The sequence below is a fragment of the Balaenoptera borealis genome (assembly GCF_965194805.1).
Source record: "Balaenoptera borealis genome assembly, chromosome: 1".
Lineage (NCBI taxonomy): Eukaryota > Metazoa > Chordata > Mammalia > Artiodactyla > Balaenopteridae > Balaenoptera > Balaenoptera borealis.
Window position 1 is genome coordinate 186,738,211 of NC_138860.1, and position 26,201 is coordinate 186,764,411.

At 50.4% G+C, this 26,201-nt stretch overlaps 1 protein-coding gene across 3 annotated transcripts in view; it reads left to right on the top strand.

Annotated features, from left to right (window-relative positions):
- The first annotated feature begins 1,682 nt into the window (after positions 1-1,682).
- Positions 1,683-26,201, top strand: part of CTNNBIP1 (catenin beta interacting protein 1) — a 51,701-nt gene continuing 27,182 nt past the window's right edge. Inside the window, exons 1-3 of one of the 3 annotated variants that reach the window (XM_082353288.1) lie at positions 1,683-1,866; positions 24,291-24,521; positions 25,089-25,173. The gene's annotated coding sequence lies outside the window, so the exon portion shown is untranslated. Of the gene's footprint in view, positions 1,867-24,290; positions 24,522-25,086; positions 25,174-26,201 lie in introns of all 3 variants that reach the window. The other 2 variants (XM_082353289.1, XM_082353287.1) reach the window with 2 other exon arrangements.

Below are 26,201 nucleotides of genomic sequence, written 5' to 3' on the forward strand. Positions count from 1 at the left end.
TATTTATTTATTTATTTAGGTTGCACTGGGTCTTAGTTGTGGCAGGCGGCGCCTTAGTTGCAGCTTTCCGGGCTCCTTAGTTGCGGCTTGCCGGCTCCCTAGCTGTGGCATGCGAACTCTTAGTTGTGGCATGCACGTGGGATCTAGCTCCCCGACCAGGGATCCAACCTCTGGCCCCCTGCACTGGGAGCTCGGAGTCCCAACCACTGTGCCACCAGGGAAGTCCCAATTCATTTGTTTAAACATCAATATTTACATGAAAATAACTTGAATATGTAAGTTTGTTGTATTGGTATGCGCTGGGAAACTTGAGGGACAAGCTAGTAACTGTATTGAGAAATATTGCTCGAGCTCTTGTTATGGGCATGGTAGTCTGGAAGCTGATGGAAATACAGACATCATTAAAATCTATTTCTGGCCTTTAAAAGTTCATAATCTCATGACTTTTGATAAAATTAAAGTATTCCTCAATTGTAACTAAAAAGTTATTAAATCAAAAGAGCAATATGGACATTAGAGGATATAAATACAGTAAAAAAAAAAAAAAGTATCTTGTATCCTTGCATAGGGAAGGGAAAGAAAAGTGAGGGGAGTGGAAGAGGATGGGACAGAAAAGGAGTGAAAAGGCTGGGGAAAGCAGGGCAGTAAGGCCTCTAAACTGTGGTTAGTGTCACCCCATGCAATTGTTAAGTTAAATGTTGAAAGTGAGACCACACTTGAAGACACGCGTCCCTTTAAAAGGGAAGGTGGGTGTTCAGAGCAATTCTCATTTAGCCTAAAAGGGGCTTTTTCTCTCTATACTCTCTCCAGACAGAGGCATATTAGCAGACATAGTCAGACTTTCTATAGAAACATTTTAATCAAGGGCACCCTTCTCCCCAGAAAAATGCACTCACTGCCAATACAAACGGTATTCTAAGTTTAACCCACAGAGGACCATCCCTGGGCTCTCTGGGCTCGGTGGATCCAGGTTAGGCCCCAGTTCGAGAGTGGGCCTAACTGCTTCAAAGGTAGCAATACTCCCAGCTCCAAGACTCAGGAAGACCACACCTCTAAATGTTTTGCAACCTCGTCCATTTCAGATTTTTCAGGGGTCCTGGGTAAATCGGTCTCACCAAGGATTCCGCCCCATCTGGCTGCTCCCATTTTTAAACACAGACCCGTGCGTGGGAGAGGCCATTATTTTTACGGGATCACGGTGATTCTGGAGCAGCTAGGGACAGGCAGAGTTGCTTTACCACAACGCCGGGTCCATCCTTAGCGCGGGCTCCGCCCTCAGGCCGCCTCCTCATCCGAGCCCCCGCCCCTCCTCCCCTGCCAACCCTCGACCCGCTCCACCCCTTTGCTCTGAGAGCCGCTCGGCCACTACCGGCGACCGGGTTCCACCCGCCCATCTCGTGGCTCCGCCCCGGGGTCACTGGTCCCGCCCCCTTCCGAGGGGGCCGATGAGCGTGCCCGAGCACTTCGCAGCCCCCCGCTCAACTGGAATCCCCGCCTTCTGGCTGAGTTAACCAATGACAGCCACAGGGTGTTCCTGGCCACGCCCACAACATCATCAGGTCACGCCCCCGGCGCGCGGCCACCCCGGGGCGTTGCCGTGGCCGCGCCTCCGCCGCCCGAGCGGAGCCAGATGCCGCCCCCTCCGCCGGTCCCTCCCCCGGCGGCCTGGCGCCTCCCTCCCTCCCCGCCGCGGTGACTCACTGAGCGGGAGGCGGAGGCTGAGGCGGCCGCTCCCGCTGCTGCTGCCGTTGCTGCTGCTGCTGCTGCCGCCGCGGCTGCTCGGGCTGTGCGCGCCCCGGAACAGGCCGCCGCGCGCCGCTCTCGGACCCGCAGCCCCCGCCCGCCCGGCCGGGTCGGGCGGCCCAGGTAAGCGCCGAGGCCGGCCCTCGCCCGCAGCGCCTGGGCCCGCGCCGCGTCGGGGCTCGGGGGAGCCGCCGGCCCTTTGTCTCTCGGGGAGGGGCCGTGGAGGGCGCCCCCGACCCCGCTCGGACCCACCGGCCGGACCCCCGGCACGGCGCCCTGGTCTGGGCCGGGCCTCCTGCCCCACCTGGCCCCCGCTGCTCCTGCCGCTCGCCGCCCCCGCCCCCGCGGCAGACCACCATCCAGCGGTCCTCAACCCCCCTTACCCCGGGGGTCGCCTCCGCAGGTGTCCGAGCCATCCACTCTGTTGCTCACCCCACCGCGTCGGCGGGGTTGTCACCGTCTATCGGCACTCCAGGTCCCGTGCCCTCTTGTCTTCCCTCACCTGCGCCCTGCTCTCAGCATCCTGACCCTCTGTATAGAGCTCTCCCATATTTTCCCAAACTAAATGCTGCCAAGGTCTGGTCACTGGGCCACGGTTCCTCTCCTTAGTCTGGTTGAACTGTCGTGTCCCCATCCCACCTCTCCTAGTGAGTGTTCCTAGACGGTGCACGTTGTAGGCATAGGTCTCACCTGTATGGCAGGCGTATGTATGTGAACCTGCAAGGTTAACCACTCAGAGCCCCAGACTGCACTTCTCGTCTCCTTTCCATCATCCCCACCCCGACCACTTTCCTTTCTCTTGAACCTGGTAACCGAGACACTTAGGTCTGATACCCAACCTCTGTTAGGCCCCGCATGCCTGCCTCTCTCGTGTGTGCTGAACTTGTCTGAGCAGTACCTGCTGTCAGGTTAGCCCCTGGGAAGGCCCAGGAGGCCTGTGTTGGCCGCAGATGAAGAGTTTTATGAATAATGAGATGTGAGGCTGGCAGCACCTCCTATCTGAGGATCTAAGTACACTATAGCTGTTAATTACTTTGTCTCCTGTCACTCACACTACTTAGGGAAGTGTGCCTGGCCAACGGCTGGGTAAATTGAGGCACCGGGTGTGTGGGCAAGGGACCTGGAGGCAAGTCAGAGTTTGTCCTGTGGTTCTGCTCCCAAGTGTCTTGGCTCTTAGCTCCCTGCTACAACTACTGGGCTCTGGTTCCTGGCTTTAGACTCTAAGTGATACTGATCTCTTGGGCCATTAAAGTGTCCAGAGAGACCAAGTTTCCTTTGATTTAAAGCAGGACTTTGAATTATAAATAAAGGTGCTGGCTGTTAAATGCCAGTGTGTCATTCATGGTTTCCTGGTGGAGTGAGTGGTCCTTGTATATGTGTCAGGCAGCATTCCAAGCACCGGGGGCTACAGTGGTGAAGAGAGACACAGCCCCTGCCCTCCTGTAGCTGACCTTCTGAAGAGGAGGGATTAAATAAGTTAAGTGGACAAAATAATTTTAGTCATGGTAAGTGCTGTGAAGGTGGGAAGAGCCATTTTGGATTTTATTCCAAGTGCAGTTAGAAACCACTGGAGGATTTTAAGTAAAGAGGTGATAAGATCATTCTGGCTGCTATATTGAGGCTGGATTGTAAGGAGCAGGGGTAAGAGCAGGGATACTAATTGGGAGACAGAATATTGCCGCTGCCGGGCAAGGGATGATGGTGGCTTGGACCAGAGTAGGGGTAGCAGAACTGAAGAGGTAAAACCAGTCTGCTCCCCCTGAGAGAGGCTGAGAGCTTTAAAGCAAAACTTCAGGGAACACCAACTTCGATTTATACGTCTGGCAGAGAATTTCTAGACCTGACCATGCTCAGGTTTAGCTCAGCAAACCTTGCTCAGCACCTGCTGTGGGCCAGGTACTGTGCTAAACTCTAGAGATACTGATGTGAACAGGGTGAATAGGGAACCGTCTCCACGTTCTAACAAGGTGCTCACAGAAACGTCACCCACCCCCTCCTTGAGGGAAGAGGGTTTGTAGGCTTAAAAATCAGTTCGAGGTGGAGGAGGGCAGAACACACTGGGCTTCATTCCCACATCCGGCTGCATTATTTAAATGAGAGCGTTATTGCCCTGCCTCTGCTGTAAGATGTTGCCCAAAGATATTGGGACTGATCTCATGGTGGGTGGGAGAACAGCTCAGTGGCCATGAACTTGAACCATTAACCAGAATAAAACTTGATCTCCATGCTGCTCCAAGTCTGTGCTGTCAGAACATGTCTGAGCTAAAGGACCGTGGGTCCGGGCCCCTCTTACGGTTGGGCACCTGTGGTCCCTAGAGAGTAACTCTCTTGAAATCCCGTAGCAGTTTGTACATTTGCTGACGGCACCCGTCACTTTCTACGTCTCTTTCAGCTTCATGTGCACTTGCGTGACCCTAAGCTTTCTGAGGCCAGGGTCTCTATTGGATTCAGCTTTTCCATCCCTCACAGCATCTAGATCCTGCCCCGAAAGTACACTCATCAAGTACCGGTTGACTTGCCTGGGTGTCTCACAGCACCTAGAACTAGAGCCCAGGAATCCTGACCCTGTCCATGTCTTTTCATTAGATTCCTCCTCAACCAGAGTGCACCATGGGGGTGAACCCAGCAGACTCCGTGTCACTGAGCTCACAGCCCTTCCTTGATGGGTCTCCTCTCTCTCCAGCTCTGCCTACAAGGAACAGCTGCTGAGGGTGCTGACCAAGTAGTTTCTCGACACTCGGCAGATAGGAAGCATAGCTCTTAATCAGAGCATGGACTTCCTACCAAGACTATCTGGGTGTGGATCTTGGTTCTGCCATCATGAGCTTTGTGACCTTCAGCAAGTAACTTAACCTCCCTGTGCCTCAGTTTCCCCATCTATAAATATTAATACTTCCTTCATGGAGTTGTTGGGAGGCTTAAATTAAGTAATACCTATTAGATGCTTAGAACAGCACTGAGCACCGTGATGTGGCTTGGTTGAAGTCGTAGCTGTTATTTCACCATTATTTATTTATCTGCTTTTTATCTCCCATCAGAATTCAAGCTCTTTTAGGGCAGAGATTTTGTCTTTTTTTTTTTTTTTTTTTTGGTCTACAGTTAGACTTTGTAGGCACTCAATAAATATTTCTTAAATTGAATGGCTTATTGAACACCTATTGTGTGCCAGGCACTGTTGTAGATGCTGGGGCTATAGCCAAGAACAAGATCACCAAGTTGCGTGATCTAATGAAGTTTACATTCTAGTGGGAGAGACAGACGGTAAACAAGTATACAAGTGAACAAAATAATGTAGGATGGTGAAAAGAGATGCAGGGAGAATAAAACAAGGCAATGAGATGGAGAGTGCCTGGGTCATAACTTTAGCGAGCTCTGAGGATGTAACTTTGACTGGAGACCCAGCTGATGGGCAGAGAGGACAGTAGAAGCAAGAAGCCTATGGCGGCTGGACTTGCTGAGTGAGGAGCTGGTAGGAGTTGGATCTGTGGCCACGGTGAGGAGTTTAGATTTTACTCTTCAATTCTGAGCAGTGGGAAGTCACTGCACAGGAACCTTTCCTGGGGGTGGTCCATCCTTGGAGAAAGACCCGGACACTTGGAAGAGCAGTGAGCAGGCTCTCCTTGTCCTGGGAAGGCTTTTGGAGGGCAGCAGTGTTGCATTTATTCCCCTCAGGTTTCTCATGTCTCTGGCCTAGGTACCCAGGAGATATGGGAGCCATCAGCTAGCTTGAGGAAGGTCCAGGTGTGTGTGTCTGTGTGTCCTGCAGATTCCATCAAGCCATCTTTCTCCCCTGAGTATGTAGGTAATCGGTCAGTGTTTCTTGAGTTGAATGAATGAGCCTCGCCAGCTCTTAGAATCTTGTCCTGTACAGCGGCTTGTCCTATGTTCTCTGCATAAGGAAATCTTCTTGTCATGGTAGTGACTCTGGCATAACCTTGGAGTTTTGCTGCTGTTCTTATGTGCATCAAGGACCTCCACACATCTGTATGTTACAGTGTCTTCACAGTGTTTTGTTTTGTTTTGTTTCTTTGGCTGCACCACTCGGCTTTCAGGGTCTTAGTTCCCTGACCAGGGATTGAACCAGGCCCTCGGCAGTGAGAGCACAAGAGTCCTAACCGCTGGACCGCCAGGGAATTTCCTGTCACAGTGTCTTTTTTTTTTTTTAACATCTTTATTGGAGTGTAATTGCTTTACAATGGTGTGTTAGTTTCTGCTTTATAACAAAGTGAATCAGTTATACATATACATATATCCCCATATCTCTTCCCTCTTGCATCTCCCTCCCTCCCACCCTCCCTATCCCACCCCTCTAGGTGGTCACAAAGCACCTGAGCTGATCTCCCTGTGCTATGGGGTTGCTTCCCACTAGCTATCTATTTTACGTTTGGTAGTGTATATATGTCCATGCCACTCTCTCACTTTGTCACATCTTACCCTTCCCCCTCCCCATATCCTCAAGTCCATTCTCTAGTAGGTCTGTGTCTTTATTCTCGTCTTGCCACTAGGTTCTTCATGACCTTTTTTTTTTTTTTTCCTTAGATTCCATATATATGTGTTAGCATACTGTATTTGTTTTTCTCTTTCTGACTTACTTCACTCTGTATGACAGACTCTAACTCCATCCACCTCACTACAAATAACTCCATTTCGTTTCTTTTTATGGCTGAGTAATATTCCATTGTATATATGTGCCACATCTTCTTTATCCATTCATCTGTCGATGGACACTTAGGTTGCTTCCATGTCCTGGCTACTGTAAACAGAGCTGCAATGAACATTTTGGTACATGACTCTTTTTGAATGATGGTTTTCTCAGGGTGTATGTCACAGTGTCTTTGTTGGAAGTGTACCAAGATTGACTGGGCAGCTTTCCTCCCCCCTGACCCCATCCCCATTTCTCCTCCAGCCCCCTGCTGAGTACCACCAGGCCACACTGTCACCTCTGAACACTTCCTGTATCATTATTTGATCTACACTCCTGCACATCACTTGATCCAAGTATGGTGGTACCTAGAAAGCATTGGCTGTCTTTAGTCTGGGCTGAGTGGAGTTGGGAAGCTCAGCAGAAATGGCGTTTCAAACCCAGGAGTTCAACTCACCAGGAATCCAAAGTTGGCCTCTTCAGACTGAGGGCAGTTGGCCAGCCTTTCACATCCTCACTCAGGCATCCCCTTGTCTGTCAGTGTCCGTGATGCCAACCTGCTCTGCTAACCTTGAGAGGCGAGTGAGAGTTGGTAGGAATCAAATAGGACTTTTGTGCTGCAAGTCACTCTCAGGGTTCTGGCGCATTTCGGTGGCCGAATCGGAAATGCTTGTTAGTCACGTGTCGCCTGTCTCCTTGTAAAAACTAAACGCGAAGTGGGTGCAACCTTTTTCTCTTGTTATTGTTTTTTTTTTTTTTTTTTAATTAAGAGAGTGATATGTACTCATTTAGAAAATGAGAAAATGAATGATGACGTTTTCTATACTTTTTCTCATTTAGTCTTCACTGTAGTTTCTGAGATAAGTAGCATTATTACCATTTTGCATATTCAGAAGCTGAGGCCTGGAAAGGTTAAGTACAATAAGCTGTTTGAAGTGAAGATAGTTGGGAACAAAGTCAAGATTCAGACCCAGTCGGTGGGACTCCTGTGTGTGAGTTCTGGGCACCATATTAGATGCTGCCTTTCAGCAGAAACAACAGAGAAGAAAAGACATCTCCCCTAAGCCCAGCGTGGGTGACATTGTGAGGGTGGCCAGAGTTAGCGCACAGGCTGCTGCAAAGGTTTGAATCCTATGCCTTTTCCCTGTCTCATCTGACCTTGGGCAAACTAAGTAACCTCCCTTTGCCTTACTTTCCTCGATTGTAAATGGGGATAATGATCCTTGTGCCTTAATAGCTCCCAGGGGCATTATGATGTTTGGGCCAAAGTGCTTTTGAACTTCTGTTATGAAAGGGCACTGAGCCCCAACTGCTGTTATAGTCTGTTATTAAAGACCTATTATGTTCCTGATCCTCCACAGAGCCTTGTTACAGGGGGAAGACAACAGTCCCCAGAGGGAAGGGTGTCCTTCTGTGGTGGGCATAGCTGGAACAAACATCGTTTTCCTCCTTCCAAAGTTTCTTAAGGATCGAAGGTCATGAAAGTTTCTCCATTTTTCATGTTCGTGTTGTTCTGTAGAAGCTTCTGGAAGCAGGCGTGTAAACTGCATCGTAACAGGTTCGAGGACCATTGATGGCAGGGCAGAGAGGGGGGTTATAGGGGTTGGTTTTAATCCCAGCTGTGATGTCTTTGTAATGTAAACCAAGAACACAGAAATAACAAGAAGTGATGATTATCTTCCATTCATCCTTCCTTTCCTCCTTCCTTCTAATGACTCACTGATTCAAGTAATAAATATTTACTGAACTTTTATTAGGATCTGGGCCCCTGGTAGGCCCTGGGAATACTGTGGTGAGCAGGGTAGAATTAGCTCTTATCATACAAAACTTATAGTCTAGGGCCAAGAGGCTTATTATCTAGTTGGAGTCGTGTGAATAAAGCAAGAACATGTTGGTGAGTGTTCTGAACTCTCAGGAGGAGAGTCAGGATATAATTTCCAGATGTCCACATCAGCCGCATGGGTACCTGCCCTGGACGGACATTACCGTGGAGGGTTGTGTGTGGCTTCCCAGAAGAGCAGGGGAAGAGTTAGTAGATTAGAGCCCTTGTGTGTCACACTTAACAAAAGCTGTGCTAGTGTGGGCATCTGTAGAAACAATTAGCACCTTGGCAGTCCCAGTTAGTAAGAACTACATTTCCACTTAAAGGCTTATTAACTCTTTGTTACCCGAGTTCAAGTCAGGGAAGAATGATCATGGCATTGAGCTCTTTCCACAGTTTTTTAAAAAATAAATTTTATTTATTTTTGGCTGCGTTGGGTCTTTGTTGCTGCGCGCGGGCTTTCTCTAGTTGCGGTGAGCGGGGGCTACTCTTCGTTGCGGTGCGTGGGCTTCTTGTTGCAGTGGCTTCTCTTGTTGCGGAGCATGGGCTCTAGGCGCGCGGGTTTCAGTAGTTGTGGCACGTGGGCTCCGTAGTTGTGGCACACGGGCTTAGTTGCTCTGCGGCATGTGGGATCTTCCCGGAGCAGGGCTCGAACCCGTGTCCCCTGCATTGGCAGGTGGATTCTTAACCACTGTGCCACCAGGGAAGTCCCCACAGCTTTCTGAAGTTATGCCATCAATCCAGTGCCTTTCTTATGAGAAGACCATCAGCGCTTGTCTCTCCGGAGTTCCCTCCCTGCCTGACAGGTCTCCCTTGGCCAACTTTGGAAAGCAGGCGTACGGCAGCAGGCAGGCTGTGGGGCTGGCTGCATCGGTGCTCTCGGCATGATGCCAGGGACACCTGTGTCTGTGAGCCCCCGTTGGGGTCAGTTTATGCAGAGTGTGGTGGGGGAGGGTTCTTTCTTCCCCAGGTTTGCCCAGCCACAGGCCTCGGGATCCCTCCAAAGAGCGCGGTCAGGGAGGCCCAGCAGTTTCTGCAAAAGCACCCAGTGTTCTTCCACTCGCCCTCAGGCCAGGGCTGGGGTGGAGAGGGCACAGGGCTGGCAGAGGTGCCTGCCCACATCCAGAGTGAGAGGAAGGTGCCAGGACAGGGCTCCGCTCCCGGGCAATGTTACTTTCACCAGCCCCTGCAGTGTCACTGCCTTCCTGGTGCTGACCAGCTGCCCCTTCAGTCTGGAGGGCCTCAGAACCATCCAGCATCCGATCAGGAGGAAAAGGCCGGCCTGGCGAGGAGACCAGGTCACTCAGTGCCCCTGGACTTGTTCATGTGTGGTCGGAGCCCACGGTGATGCCGGTTCAGCTGGGAGAATGTGACCCACTTCCATATCCTCTCCCACGTGGAGAGCTGGGTGGGAGGCTTTTGCAGACCAGCTCCAATTAAGGCTTTTTCAGCCTGAGTATCTCCTGAGTATCCAACCCACATGTTTCCTGCTGCTGGAATCCTGTGGTCCGTGTCCCTGAACTGAATAACAACTCCAAAACAGATGAAATTACCGCCTTGTTGTTCTGCAGTTCTGGCTTCCGCAAGCGGGGCTTCCTTCGGGGGTCAGGGTCCCTTTTGGATTCAGACACCTTTCACAGTGTGGGCCTTGTTCTTGTTCACAGTGTGCCACCCTTGTTCTTCCGGCTAAATCACCTGGCAAACCAGGGGCCCAGTTTCCAAAGAGATGGGTTAGCCTTGACCTCCCTGCCCAGACCAAGGTCTCCCTGCCCCCTGCCTCAGGCAGCCCTGGCTTCCGACCGATCCATCCTGACCCTTGTCCTCACAGTATGTCCTTCTGCTGCAGGAATATGAACTAAAATGTGTTTCGGACCCTCTAGGTTTCTTCCATTCTCTCCAGGTAGAGGACATTTGAATGATTTTCCATTTATAATTTTATGTTTCTCATGCGGCGGGGCTGGGGGGAGCGGGGGGTGGAGGAAGACAGTTTAAACACACGAGGCTGTGGGTGCTGCCAAGATAATCTGGAGTTTTTGGGTTTTTTTTAATTTTTATTTATTTATTTTTGGCTGTGTTGGGTCTTCGTTTCTGTGCGAGGGCTTCCTCTAGTTGCGGCGAGCGGGGGCCACTCTTCATCGCGGTGCGCGGGCCTCTCACTGTCGCGGCCTCTCTTGTTGCGGAGCACAGGCTCCAGACGCGCAGGCTCAGCAGTTGTGACTCACGGGCCTAGTTGCTCCGCGGCATGTAGGATCTTCCCAGACCAGGGCTCGAACCCGTGTCCCCTGCATTGGCAGGCAGATTCTCAACCTCTCTGCCACCAGGGAAGCCCCGGCCGGCAGATTCTTAACCACTGCGCCACCAAGGAAGTCCAATTTTTTTTTTTTGTTTGTTTGGTTGCAGGAGCTCAGTTCCCTGACCAGGGATTGAACCTGGGCCACAGCAGTGAAAGTACCGAATCTTCTTTTTTTTAATTTATTTATTTGGCTGCTCCAGGTCTTAGTTGTGGCACGTGGGATCTTTAGTTGCGGCACGTGGGATCTTTAGTTGCGGCATGCATGCGGGATCTTAGTTCCCTGACCAGGAATCGAACTCAGGCTCCCTGCATTGGGAGCATGGAGTCTTAGCCACTGAACCAGCAGGGAAGTCCCGAAAGTGCCGAATCTTAACCACTAGAGCACCAGGGAACTCCCTCTCTTTCATTGCTATTAAGAAGCAGTATTTTCCTACATGTATCTTTATGCTTTTGTCTGTTTATAGGATAAATCCCTACAGTCTTAGTTGCTACAGCAAAGGGTGCATGTGTTTAAATGTTTAGTATTTTGCCAGGTTGCCCTCCATGGACTTGGTGACCTTTTATGTGCCCACCAAAATTGTGCAAGAACACCTGTTTTCCCCCATACCTTGGCAGAAGTTGATTTGTTGCTAATCTGATAGGTGAGAAGTGGTATATCATAGTTTTAATTTGTATTTCCTGATAAGGAAATAGAGCATCATTTCACATCATTAAGAGCAATCTGTTATGTCATTTGCCCATTTCTTTCTTGGGTTGGCAGTCTTCTTCTTGTTGATCTACAGGTGTTCTTTATATATTAAGGCAGTTTGTCCCATGGCTGTGATATTTGTTGCACGTATTTCCCCAATTTGTCATTGTTCTTTCGATTATATTGTTTTATCCATGTAGAGTTTTGATTTTTATGTAATCAGATTTTAACATCTTTTATTTTGTAACTTACAGATTTCATTTCGTATTATTTCCTTCTCCCACTGTTTTCTTTTAATATACTTACTATTTTGTACTTTTAAAACTTTGCTCCATAACTGAGTGATCCACAAACCCAGCCTCACCAGAAGCGGGGCAGGTTGGCATTGTGTGCCTCCAGTGGGATGTGGACAACGTCAGCTACAATTGTTTCTCACCAAAATGTTTACCCTTACTCCAATTCTAAGGACAACCAGACTAATAGTCAGTGGTCCTGGACTCTAAAAAAATGTTAATGTCGTGATAGACAAAGAAAAGCTAGTGAACACTCTAGGCTAAGGGAGAGGAAAGAGCTTGGGAACCTAGTGAAGTTGAGATCTTCAGTTGGATCCTAGATTAAAAACCGGTGCAGGCCAAAGTGAGGGGCGTGGTTGGGAAATTTGGATGTGGGCTGTACATCAGAGAACACTGCTGGGTCACTAGTAAATTCCTTGGGGCTGAAAATAGTATTGGGATAATGTCAGAGCATGGCCTTAGGAGATGCAAAGTATCTGATACCTGCAACTCGCTTTTTTTTTTTTTTTTTTTAATAAGGGCAGCGCTTCAGCTTTCTTTTTTTTTTTTTAATAAATTTATTTTTGGGGCTTCCCTGGTGGCGCAGTGGTTGAGAATCTGCCTGCCAATGCAGAGGACACGGGTTCGAGCCCTGGTCTGGGAAGATCCCACATGCCGCGGAGCAACTAGGCCCGTGAGCCACAATTGCTGAGCCTGTGCATCTGGAGCCTGTGCTCCACAACAAGAGAGGCCGCGATAGTGAGAGGCCCGCGCACCGCGATGAAGAGTGGCCCCCACTCGCCGCAACTAGAGAAAGCCCTCGCACAGAAACGAAGACCCAACGCAGCCATAAATAAATAAATAAATAAATAAATAAAATTTTTTAAAAAATTTATTTTTGGCTGTATTGGGTCTTCGTTGCTGTGCGCGGGCTTTCTCTAGTTGTGGCGAGCGGGGGCCACTCTTCATTGTGGTGCGCAGGCTTCTCATTGCGGCGGCCTCCTTATTGCGGCGGCCTCTCTTGTTGCGGAGCAGAGGCTCTAGGAGCACGGGCTTCAGTAGTTGTGGCTTGCGGCTCTAGAGCGCAGGCTCAGTAGTTGTGGCGCATGGGCTTAGTTGCTCCGTGGCATGTGGGATCTTCCCAGACCAGGGCTCAAACCCGTGTCCCCTGCATTGGCAGGTGGATTCTTAACCACTGCGCCACCAGGGAAGCCCACAACTTGCTTTCACATCGCTCAGGAAAAGAAGCAGCAGGCAAACCTACATCTACCCACAGTGCGGGGAGGCATGAGACAAATGTGACAAAATGTTAACAACTGGTGACTCTAGGGGCAGGGTATTGGGATGTTCCTTGCACTGTTCTTTCAGCTTTTATGTGACTTTGAAAATTTTCGAAATAAGAAGGTGAGGAGAAAAGAGCAACAACAGCTTTGTTCCATCTGCAGTTTGTTTGGGTTGCAGTTCCCTTGGCTTTGCCTGGCTCTCCTGGGTTACTGTCCTGATTCCCGGTTTCTTTCTCCTTCTGTACAGCATGCACAGTTCTCTGTTTCCCTTTCTCGTAGGAACTTCTTCTGTTTTTTGGCTGCATTGGGTCTTCGTTGCTGCGCGCGGGATTTCTATAGTTGTGGCAAGCGGGAGCTACTCTTCGTTGCAGTGCGCAAGCTTCTCGTTGTGGTGGCTTCTCTTGCTGCAGAGCACGGGCTCTAGGCGCACAGGCTTCAGTAGTTGTGGCACACGGGCTCAGTAGTTGTGGCTCATGGGCTCTAGAGTGCAGGCTCGGTAGTTGTGGCACACGGGCTTAGTTGCTCCACGGTATGTGGGATCTTCCGGACCGGATCGAACCCGTGTCCCCTGCATTGGCATGCGGATTCTTAACCACTGTGCCACCAGGGAAGTCCTGGAACTTCTTTTTTGGGTGAGTTATTCTATTTTGGACTTGGAAGTCTTATGACTATCTTTTTGGCAGACTTACATGACTTTTCTAGAAGCAGGTAAGAACCAGTGTGCATTGGTGCCTATATTTTCTGTTTTTGTTTTGTTTTAACATTGTGTCATGTGCTCCAAGTAAATTTGCAAGGAAGTTTAGTTCTCTGAGACTTAAAGTCTTAATCCTCAGGAATACCATCAAACTAATGTGTAGTGTAACTAACCTCTCTCTCCCTAACCTCCATATAAGCTTTTTCCTCTCAGCTGAGAGTTTTTGCAAGAGGTCAGATTTTGCTTGCATTCTGTGGATATGGGCTTGTGAAAGGTCCTGGGTTTCATTTTATGAAATTTGACAGTCTGGGGATTTGAATAGCTGGCCTGTAAAACCAGGAGTCTTTTTGCCAGGGGAGCGCTCGCAGGCCAGTTTTGCTGGGAGCTTCTTCTCCCTCTCTGTGACTTGGTGACTAATGGTTTCGTGGCTTTGGGGGTGGAGGATGTCATTACAAATGGATGATGGGGCTTTGGCTTCTGCACTGGATTATCTGGGCGTGCTGAGTGGGTGGGGAGCAGAATATGCCACCCCAAAATATACCACTTTGGCATATTGATTATTTTGAATTATAGTTTCTTGAGAAACAACCAGTGCAAGAAGGGCGCTCTGACCCTCCTTTATCTCCCTGAAAGCAGCAAATAAATCTCCCATGTGAAAGGTACCTTCCCTGTACCAGGGGGTAGAAGGCATCCTTATCACCAGAGACAGGAGATGCAAGGCTGAGAAGGCTGTATAAACAAACCCCGTTACTTCCTCACTAATTTACTACCCCAAGCCCAAACTTCTTTGTCTTGTCAATTCTTCACAAATTTATCATTTCTTTGTCTAAAAGATATAAAAGATGCCTGCTCTGGTCACTTCTTCAAGCCACATATCTTTGGGGCTCTCATACGTGCGAAATTAAATTTGCTTTTCTCTTGTTAATGTCTCCTGTCAATTTAATTATTAGACCAACCAAAGACCTTAAAGGGAAGAAGGGAAAAGTTTTCCTCCCCTACACTGGTCTGGGTGTTTGTGTCCAGCCCATTGGGATTGGGGGTAGTTTCTTTCTTAGAGCTTTCACACAGGCCCCTAAGGCCTCCCATCCATTTCTGTCCACTCTCCTGAGCTTTTCCACTGTGGCCCTGGCCCTGAGCAGGTGAGTGTGGGTGGATTCCTGCTGTTTGGGACGCTGTGTTTTCCCATCTCCTCAGAGCCTGTGCATTTTCCCTGATCATCCCTCCCTTCCCTTCCAGCCTCCCGCGTCCTTGTCTCCAGACTGGATGAGTTTTGTGACCCATCAGAAGTTCTCATCTTCATGCTACTTCCCCAGCAAGTTAATGGAATGAACACATGTAGATTCTGAAGTTGCCTCTGTTGAAAATCTGTTTTATTTTGATTATTAGCTTGTTAAACATTTAGGGAGGAAGGAAACTGAGTGTTCAGCAGCCTCTTAGGGGGAGGTTTCCTTCTTCCTTGGATTATTTTTTGTTCTGAGGTGGCTGGAGGGAAAGGAGAGGGAAGGTCACGGCCTGTGTCACGGAGCAGAAGCAGTTATCCAAACAAACAAACGGTGTGGCTTATGTGACATGAGGGTGTAATGAATGCTTGCAGTGTATTACAATAGTATGGATATGTTTTCGAGGTAAACAAACATAGCTTTATTTTTATGCAAATTAGCACATACCTGTATGCTGAAAGCCTATACGAAAGAGGAGGCAGTAATCCTAAAACTTATGTTCTTAAGAGTTTATAAGAAGTTTCACCCAGGAGGCCAGACCTGGGGCCTCTCAGCTGGGTCCTGAGGACAGCCATCCCCAGAGCTGGGCAGTGAGGAGGGGGCTGGCTTTGGAGGCCACCCCAGGGAGACTGAGCCCTCGCCCTGCAAGCAACCCAATTGGTTTAATGACCTAATTCTCGCAACAGGAAGCTGGAGGTCTTTCTGGCCCCATTCTGAGGGGATGCAGTGAGCCTGGTCCAGGAAACTTTTTTATTTGAACCGATTATAGGAGACTTCAACGGAGGGAAGGGTTGGAGGGAGAGTGGGGGCAAAGGCAGAAGGGCTGGAGAGGGCGGTGGTTCTTGCCAGCCCAGCCTGCTGGCAGGCATCAAAAGACCTGGGCCGCCTTGTCTGGGCCTGCCCCTGAGAACAAGGCTTGTCCCCTTCGGCAGGAGGCTGGTGTGAACGAGCCCATGTGGCTCTGAGTGAAGGGACCTTATGTAGCTCCTGATAAATAAATAGCACTGTGTCAGTTTTTCCCCTTCCTCTTTAAAAATAAAAAACAGCCCCACCACCAAAAAACAACAACTTTTAAATTTCCCAATTTAATTAACGTTTTAAATGGTGACCCTGCAAGAGTTGGCATAGCTGTGGGCAGTGGGGTTGATGGAGCTTCCGTGGGTTGAAATTTCCATTCTGGCCTCTTTCTCTGGAGGTGACCCAAGGTCTGTGAAACCTGGCCAGGCTCCTTCCCTGGGATTATTAGGCTTGGAACTGGTCCTTCCAGCCCAAATTTGACTTCAGCCGATCCCTAAGAAGACTGACCAGCAATGCAAATTGAGTTTTCCCTTTGAGGGGGGGGGGTGGTGGTAGGTTGTCAGCACGCTGGGGGCATCTCAGATGTTGATCTAGGTCACAGGAGAGAAAAAGTGTCCTTCTGCCACCAGCCTGCACAGGTGAGCTGTTGACACTGCCAGGTGCTCAGCCCGCGGTGAAGGTCGTCCAGCTTGAGAGAGCCTGCCCAGGAGTGGGAGGCGGTGCTTGCACCCGCTCGAGAGCCGAGAGCCGAGAGCCGAGAGCGCCTGCCCTTACATCCACTCATAAATAGACAGGGGCTCTGGAGTCTGCATTACCCACCCCCTTGGAACCTGCAAGAGGCCAAAGGTCAGACTGAATCAGAGGAAAATCCGGAGCCGGATTTTGTAGGCGCACTGGTTCCTGATTTCAGGTCTCAGGCTCCGGCTTGGCCAGGTTCCAGGGCTCCAGCTGTTCTCTGTGAAGGAAAAAAGAATCTCTCTTTAAATTAGGTCAGAAGATGCCTTTCTTTCCTTCTGTCCTTGTCCCCCTACTGTGCAGGGATAAAACCACCACCTGCACGTCCCTTGGTCAGAACTACAGAGCTTTAGGACTTCGCCCGGGATCGGGATCGGAGTGTCCCAGTGCAGCCGAGGAAACTTCCCCCGGCTCTGCGTTCCCTTCCTGTTTGCCTTGTGCTGGCTGAACTGCAGAGGCTGTCAGAGCAGGCCTGCCAGGTACTCTTGCTTAGCTGTAAAAAGGACTTGAAGAGACAGTGAGGTCTGGGTAACCTTTTCTACCAATCAGGCCAAAATCACAGGATAAAATTTTTCTTTAACCAGAAGTTTTTGTATTTATTATTATTATTATTATTGGCTCTGCCACATGCGGGATCTTAGTTCCCTGACCCAGGATCGAACCCGGGCCCCCTGCAGTGGAAGCGCAGAGTCTTAACCACTGGACCACCAGGGAAGTCCCCAGAAGTTTTAAACAGACGCCTTTTACCAATCCAGTTACATCAACATTTATAGTCTGTACATGCAGGCTCCTTCAGTTCCTTGATGTCTTAGGTTCTCTGAGGTGAGGACATTCTGAGGCTGGGGGCTTCCTTCGTGGTTCCCAGGTGAATCTGAAATCTGTTCATTCACTTAACTGTGCATGGGACTCCAGATGTGACTGACAGCAGCAGGAACCCACCAGATTCCTCAGCACAGAGCCTACGGTCTTCAAGCTTTTCGAGGGTCCACAAAAATACTGGAGACCTGAAAAGAAAAAGTATCCGCTCCCTCTACTCATAGGAGTTATATGAGAATTCTATTTAATGAGAGATATGGGTCCATTGTATTATTTATTTATTTATTTATTTATTTATTTGGCTGCACCGTGTCTTAGCTGTGACATGCAGGATCTTTAGTTGCGGCATGCGGGATCTAGTTCCCTGACCAGGGACCGCACCTGGGCCCCCTGCATGGGGAGCGCGCGGAGTCTTAACCACTGGACCGCCAGGGAGGTCCCTGGGTCCATTGTAATATGTCTGTGAGAATAAGGCTGCCTGGGCCCACGAAGGACTTAAACCACCCTGTGGCCTGCCCTCAGAGAGCTTCCAGTTTGGAGGTGGAGATAGAGGCACAGACACCCAGGTGCAGTGCTTGGGCAGTGCTTTGAGTAGAGGAAATTTGGGTGAGTGTGCAAACACAGGCTTCAAAAAGGTAACGATCGAACAGTGAACAGTAAATAGGGAGGAACATTCTAGACTGAGGGTACAGCAGATGTGAAGGCCGGAGGTGCTGAAGGAGCCTGGTGCAAGTGGTGACGAAGGTGGCCACCCGGCAGGGCTCCCCATCCTCGGCGCTGTGGGCGTGGGGCTGGGGGGACGGGGCGCGTCCTGTGCACTGTAGGTGGTTCTTCCCAGGAGCATCCTCCCAGTTGTGACAATCGAAAATCCTCCTTTCTCCAGACATTGCCAAATGCCCCCATCTGAGACCCAGCGCCAAGCAGGGACCGTGGTGGATGGCCAGGGGCTGCCTGCGTGCCCCTGCCCAAGGGTGCAGTGGAGGGAGCCCCTTCCTGTCCAGCGTGCAGGTCTGTGCCTGCCCCCGTGTCCTCTGGTTCGTGTGACGCTCCATGTGCAAGGGTGGCTGGCAGGCTCTCTCCGAGGGGAGTCAGGCCGCGGAAAGGAGGGTGCGCCCCGAAGCCCCCTCCCCAGGCTGACTGTGGTTTTCTGTGCTGACACCTTTCCCCCTGTTGTCTGGACAGCCAGGCAGGGTGGCTGCGCTCTGGATGTTGGGCTGTTTTGAATGATGTCACGTGGATTTGATTTTAATGCTTCGAGAAGTTCACCGAAGGGCCTTCATCAGAGCGGCTCACGCCTGGAAGAGAAAATGCCCTGTTGCTGTGAAGGGGCAGGTGGCAGCTCTGAGGTAGGAGGTGTTGGGAAGGTGGGTGTTGAGAGTTCCAGAATCTCCTGTGCAGCAGACCTGTGGCTGGGGAGGAGGGCCTGTTGGTGTCTGGGCTTCCCAGCTCCTCCGCCCCGGATGAGGGCCGCCCTGGGGCCTCCAGAGCAACTGCAGCCTCTCCTGCTGCGACCCCACTTCCCAGGGGCTTTTTAACGTTTTCCTGACCTTTAATTTTGATTTCAAATCTACAGAAAACTTGGAATAGTGCAGTGAACACACCTGTGCCCTTTACCTGGATTCACCAGTGTTAACCTTTGCTGTATTTGCTCACGCACTGTCTCTGTTCATAGTCACACTCACACATACTCACACACATTTCCGCATACACACACACACACACACAGACACACTCACATACACACACACACTCTAACACAAACACATGCATATACACATACACGCTCACACACATACACACACGCTCACACACATATACACATACACACATACACATATATACACATACACGCACATAAACACACACACTCTAACACAAACACATGCATATACACATACACGCTCACACACATTTACACATACACATATATACACATACACACACATAAACACACACACTCTAACACAAACACATGCATATATACATACACGCTCACACACATATACACATACACACATAAACACACATGCATATACACATACTAACACAAACATACATATACACACTCACACGTACACACACATATACACATACACATATATGCACATACACACACAAACACATACTAACACATACAAATACACACATACACACATACACACATGCATTTACACACATACATAAACACACACACATATGCATATACACATACTAACACAAACACATACATATACACACTCACATGCACACACACATATACACATACACATATATGCACATACACACACAAACACATACTAACACATATACACATGCATTTACACACATACATAAACACACACATATACATACACATACACAATAACACAAACACATACATATACACATACACGCTCACACACATATACACACACACACATATACACATGCACACTAATATAAACACACACATGTATACACATACACACATATACACATACAGCACTGACATATACACACACACATATACATGCTCACACATATACACATACATACACTCACACACATGCATACATATACACACACACTCATACACACACTTTTTTTCCAGAAACATTTCAGAGTAAGTTGCAAGCATTGAGACATTTCACCCTTAAATACTCAGCCTGTATCTCTCAAGAACCAGGATATTTTCCAACGTAACCACAATATATTCATCACATTCAACACATATAACATTGATACAATACTAATATCTAATAAATACTCCCTATTAAATTTTCTCTAGTTGCCCAATAGCGGCCTATGACTCCCTCACCTCTCCCCTCCCTGGATTCCATCAAGAACCATTCCCTGTATTTAGTTCTTATACTGCCTTATTTCATTTTCTGATTAGCAGTTATTTTGGGCTCTGGCTTGCCTTTTCCCTGTAAAGTGGAAAGTTTTCATTTCAGTTTCAGTTAAAATGGCTAATGGGACTTCCCCGGCGGTCCAGTGGTTAGGATTCCGTGCTTTCAGTGCAGGGGGCACAGGTTCGATCCCTGGTTGGGGAACTAAGATCCCACATGCCATGGGGCGTGGCCAAAAAAATAAAGTAAAATGGCTAATGTTTCTATCAGCTTCTGAACTGGACGGGGCTGATAGGATGGAGAGAAAGCGTGGATTTTCAAATCCAGGCTTGTCACCTGTTAGCTCCGTGGCCTTGAGCAGGTTACTTACCTTCTCTGGGCCTTGGTTGTCTCATCTATAAAATGGGACTAATTCCTGCCTCGCAGGCTTGTCGTGAGGACCCCATGTGCTGAACAGGCCTGACATTGTGCCTGGCCCTTAGGAATGCTCTAGCAACCACAGTAATTATCACTGTTGTTCTGCAACTTCGCCTGGCTTCACAGAGCAAGAAGGAGCTTTGGGGCAGGTTGGAATTTGGGTTGGTGACCTCAGGACAAATTCCTTATCCCAAGCTCATCACCTAAGAATGGTGCTGCGTCCTGCAAACTGCCTGAGCGGCGGCAGAGCCATCATTACACCTGTTTTGCTCCTGCTGGTGGAGTGCGGTTCACTAACGCCGAGCCTGGCTCTGGGTGGAGGAGGCCGAAATGTGGAATTTATTAATTAAGGTGGTTGCTCACGAGGCCCTAGAGTCTGGGAGGTTGCGGTTTAATTACTGGGAGTGGAGCTCGTGGAAGTTCTCTCTGGTGCCCCAGCTTTGATGTCGCTGGGGGACCTGAGGTGCTGCCCCAAGTGGGACTCGCAGCCCGGGCTGCAGATGAGGCTCAGGGCTGCCTCCCTCTGCTGAGCGCGTTTCTGTCCACTTACTTGTTTACTGGAGAGCAGTGCAGCGTGGGCGGGAGCCTGGACATTCTGGGTTCGAATCCGGCCCCAGAACGGACTAGGACGGACTAGCTGGGTGAGCATAGACTAGCGCCCTCATTTGTAAAACCTTATAGGGATGCTTGTTGCAAAGACTGAATGATTCATGTACGTGGAGGGTTCAGAACAGCGCCCGGCCAACAGCAAGCCGGAATATATGTCAGCTGTTTCTTTAAAGCAGTGTTCTCACCTGGGGGGGATTTTACCCCCCAGGGAGCACATGGCAAAGTCTGGAGACATTCTTGGTTGTCACGACCAAGGGGGAGGTGCTTTTGGCTGGTAGAGCCCAGGGATGCTGCTATATAACCTCCCATGGGTGGCACAGTCACCGCGACAGAGAACGATCCTGCCCAGAACGCCACTAGCGCTGAGGCTGAGAAACCAAGGACTCCGGGCAGCACGTGCAACACGGAAGGAGGTCCTGTTCCTCACCACCCCCACCCTTATCCTTCCTTTGATCCGCTCCCCTCCCCCTCCTCCCCTCGCTGGTGTCCCTCCCGCTGCACCCAGGGCCCCAGGCCGGCTCCCCCAGGCTTCCCCTGGCTTACCCGCTCACCTGACCACTGACACCTCCTTTTCCCCTCACCCAGCTCGGGGTTTTTTATCACAGTACCTATCTCCTTCCTCCTTACTAGGTTATTTACCCACTGATTACTTCTTGTTTATTTCATTTTGTCTGTTCTCCCTTCTCCCTAGAATGTATGTAGGGACTTTTGCCTGTTTTTGCACTGCTGTATCCCAGTCCCAGTAAGTGCTCAGAACGTCTGTTGATTGAATGAATGAATGCGTTCCCCAAAGCCACACGGCTGGTACGTGACATGCCAGGATGTCAGTTCTTCGCCGTCACCCATGTCGCTCCTTCTTCCCAAAGTGCCCCCCCAGCCCCCCGCCCCATCCAGCGCAGCGTCTCCTAGAATTGCTCCAGATGTTTCCCAGATCTGGTCAGTCACCACGATCTGACTCTGTCTCCAGAACACTTTGTGGATGTGCACGGTGGTACCGACTTCATCTGAAGGACGAGCCTGCCCTGTTTCCAGCCAGGGGCTTCTCTGTGGCCCTGGGAGCCCAGCCCCAGCTGTTGGCCTGTCCTCAGGGCCGTCACCAGCAGACCGGTAGCTGGCACATCACACCCACACCCCCTCCCACAGCCGCAGTGGCAGTCCAGGCTCCGACACTGCTCCTGTCCCGCAGTTCCACCTGCCGAAGTGTCCCAAGCCCTCCCATCCTCACCGTCCCTTCTCCGTCACCCCGCAGCCCAAGCCCCGGCCCTCACCTGGCCCAGCAGGGACCTTCCCTCCAGCTCCTCCCCATCTCTCCTCCACGCCACAGCCACAGGGGTCTCAGGCGTTTCCCGACTCTCCCGCTTGAACCTCTCCTCACCCCCCTGAGACCCATGTGGTCCAGCACCTTGAGCCCCCTCACCTGCCTCCCTGGCCTCAGCTACACCTTCTTCCTCCAGTTTTCCCAAAGGCCCAGTCTCTTCCTGTTTGAGGACCTTTACACGTGTGTGTGTGTGTGTGTGTGTGTGTGTGTGTCCCAACCCAGCTCCTCCTGACCTGGGTAACAGCTCAGAAGTCACCTCCAAGGGTTCCTGCCCCCAGGGCAAGGTCAGATTCCCAGCTTCGCGTCCTAGGACACCTTGCACTTACCACCCCTGACCCCCATCATTTATCACCATCTGAGGCTCCATTTACCTGGGTGTGACTTGATTCATGCCTGTCTCCCCTGCTCACTGGGAGCCATCATCACAAGCAGACCATCCCATGCTCGCCTGTGTATCCTCAATGCCCAGCACAGGGCCTGGCATATAATGAGCTGGCATATAATAAAAGATGCTCAGTAATTGTTTGTTCAAAGAATGTCTTTTCCCTCTGCCTGCAGTGCCCTTCCCCATCTTCTCTACCAGCAAACTCCTATTCATCCTTCAAGACCCAGTTTCAGGGTCTTCTGCTGGGATCTGGTCCCTCCCCTTCCTCTGTGTTGTCACAGAGCTCTGCACATCCCCTTACGCTGCCACTTACTACACTGCGTTGAGGCCCTGGGTTTTTTCCTCTCACCTCTGAGCTGCGCCTGGGGAGGTGCTGGGCACGGCACATTACATGCAGTTGGCACTCTTGGAAGTGTTTGTGTTTTTAACCTGACCTATCTTTTTGGTTCGTTGTTACGTATAATTTGTGTTGTTTTCCATTTGCCTTGTGCAGTGTGGTTTCCTCAGCCATTCTGGTACCTCCTGGAAGGCAGGTTTAGTGTCACAGCCCCAGCTTTGTATCTCCTGCTCCCTGAGCCTGACACAGGGCTGTGTTCACCTAGAGAGGTTTTATTTTAGTAAATCTTTCTTGAGTCCATGTCATGTCTACTTAAGGGTAAGGGCCCCTTGGCAGTTGAGAGCGCTTGACATCCTTTCCCTCATTCTGGACCGGCTAGATAGTTTGTGGCACCTGATGCAGGACCCCTTGTTAAAAAAGTATTCAGAATTGTAAGACAGCGACAGGAGAGCATTCAACCAAGAGTAGGGCCCTTATGAGTGCTCGGACCTGTGCTGGTGCCCAGGCCTCACGCTCATGAAGCCAGCCCTCGTCTCCTTGCGTCCTCTGAGGGAGGACACGGTAGAGGTCCTGATTTCCTTTTGACCAGCGGCAAACTGGAGGGCTCAGAGGGCAGTGACTGACCTCAGGTTGAACAGCTGACCATCGACAGAGTAGAACTGGAAACAGAGTCCAGCTCTGGGAGCGTGCTCACTGTCTCCACCGACTCTGGGGCCCCAGGAGCTTTGGTCCTCGGTTTCCTCCTCTGTAAATTGGGAACATTGACCTGATCATCGGGTGGCAAATGGAACAGCTGGTGCAAGTCCCCAGATGGTCCCATCAGGAACCACCACGTCCCATAGGCGCCCTCTCCTTCAAGTCATGAAGCCGAGGTTCCTCTCTGCTTCTTGGACAGTCTGAGCCCTGTAGACAGTAGGAGGCTAATTGGCTGTTGTGATAGTTGGAGAAATTAAACCCCCTCAGAAGTGGGAGAGGGTTGTCTCTTTTCATCTCTTTTTGAAGGAATGTGGGGACTTGGGTAGAAGGTTCCCCAGGGATCCTTGGTATTTCAGTGCTTTGATGTCTGGAGGAATAAAAGAGCAATTAATCGCTATAAATGTCTTTCCCGTAGGGTAGGCTGAGGGTGGGGGAGTGGCAGTGGCGGGTGACTGCTCTTCCATCCCAGGGCCATCACTGGTCAACGGGCTCTGCAGACCAGCGACCCGGGGCCAGAGCAGAATCTCCCTGTAGGGGAGGCTTCTAAATCTCACTTCCTCTGGAAAGCACGTTTGCCTCAGCCTCTTGGGTGAGTGAGTAGCAGAGATTGCTGAAGACAGATGGATTGCACAGCTCCCCTTGGTCCCCTAGAATAGGTTTCTCAATTATCCAAAGACATCTGTCCTCACCGCAGGGCTGAGAGCCAGGAGTCCACCTGTAAACCAAGTGCTCCGAGGCCCACGCACCGCAGTGGAGGGGTGGCCGGGCTGCCACGGGCAGGCGAGACTCCGACCCCCTTGCCGGCACCTCTACCCGCCATCAGCAGCCTCCCTCCTGCCCGGTCAACCTGCAGAGGACCCAAACGACGAGGGTGTGTGTGGAAAGCCAAAGAAGAGAAGAGAATGTTCTCTGATTCCTAGAAGAGGTGTGTTTGGGGCAAGCAGACCTGTGGCCAGACTAGTAGGTTGTAAATTATCTGCATCTGTGTTGTGTGTGTATGTGTGTGTGTGTGTGTGTGTGTGTGTAAACTTATGTTTCCATATACAACTACAGATGTTCCCCAAGCACACAAACACCATGCAAGTCTGAGCACAAAGTGGGCGGAGCGCCGAGGTAGCTGTGCCTGGCTCGTCGTGTTGTTTGGTGGGTGGGACGCCTTCTCGGGCAGGTGCAGGACTTGCCCATCAGCTGCCCGGGAATGATTCACTCTGGTCCTCGACGTCTAGCACGGCTCTCAATCTGCCTTGGTGACTAACCCAAGGGGAGGAGGGTGTGTGGTGACCTGCTTTGGCTGGAAATGATAGTGCATATCTGCAGTCGGCACCTTATCCCAGGGTGCTGGTGCAAGTTCCTGGGCTGGCCAGACATACAGATACTTCTGGACCATGCAGGACCCTTGGCCACGAGCTTCCCGCCATCCGCCTGTATCCCACAGCACCAGCCATGGGCTCCTCCTGGCTCCTCCCGTGACCTGGGTTCTGTGTTTCCACAGGGCTGCACCTTCCTCCTTCTCCCCGGCCACAACCTGCCCGTCACAGTTGAGCACGTGTTTTCCTGAAGGTGATTTCCAGAAGCAGGTAAGGACCCCAGGGGAAGGATGTCTGGTAGAGTGGCCATAGAACGGCGTTGAGGAGAGGGCCTTGGGTACCGGCTCTAGGGCTGACCGTGAAGCTAGCACATCTCATATCCTTTCTTCATCGTCCCTGATAATGCTCATTGCTTCAGCTGTGTGGGTTCTTAGAGTGAGCGTTGCGGTTCTGCTGGTGTCTTCTAGGCTGTTAAGATGTGTAAGGTCTGAATTAATATTTTATATAAGCTCTGTGAATCACACAATTATATGGCATTGTATTTTCATGCAATGTGAACATTGTACAGATGAAAATGTACATTTTAAAACATGAACATTTAAAATATATCACATTTTTTTTTTTTAATGGACAAAAGTCAAGTGCTGGGACCCATGGGGGAGAGGTGGCTTGTGTACCTATAGGCCCCCCCTGTTGTCTGGCCAAGCCTGAGGTCAGGCAGCATTTACAAGCAGGTGGTAGACCACCCTGGGTATAAATGTATATTCCAATTTACATAAGTGTGGGTGTTAAACAGCATTAGCTTTAAGTTTATAAATAAAAAGGAGTGCAGGTGGCTGTGTTTGTATTTGGGTTCCCCCCACCCCGGCCCCCCCGCCTGTCAAAGGGAGGCCAGCTTTCAAAGTCGTTTATCAGAATGGGTCTGACTTCTGCATGTCCTGCTCTCTGGGTCTTTCCTGCACTACCTCCCAGTTCTTCCAAAGTGAGATCAGCTGTTTCCAAGCTGGAGCTCATGTGCATAGAGATTAGGTCCCTCTAATCTCTGGGCAGGAACGTGGTACCTTACCGACGACCTCGATGCCTCCCAGAAAATGCGGTGCGGCCTCCCAGGCCACAAGCCACGTTTGGAACTTGGTATGCGTCCTTCCCAGTGGTTGGGAACCCCTTCCTCACTGTCTTTTACCTACCAACCTTCCTTCAACAGAGATGCAAGCTCAGAACCAACAGAAGTGTGTGGAAGGGGTGTGGGGGGGGTGAATGCATCTGTGTGTCTGCAGTGAATGTATGGACCTCAGTTT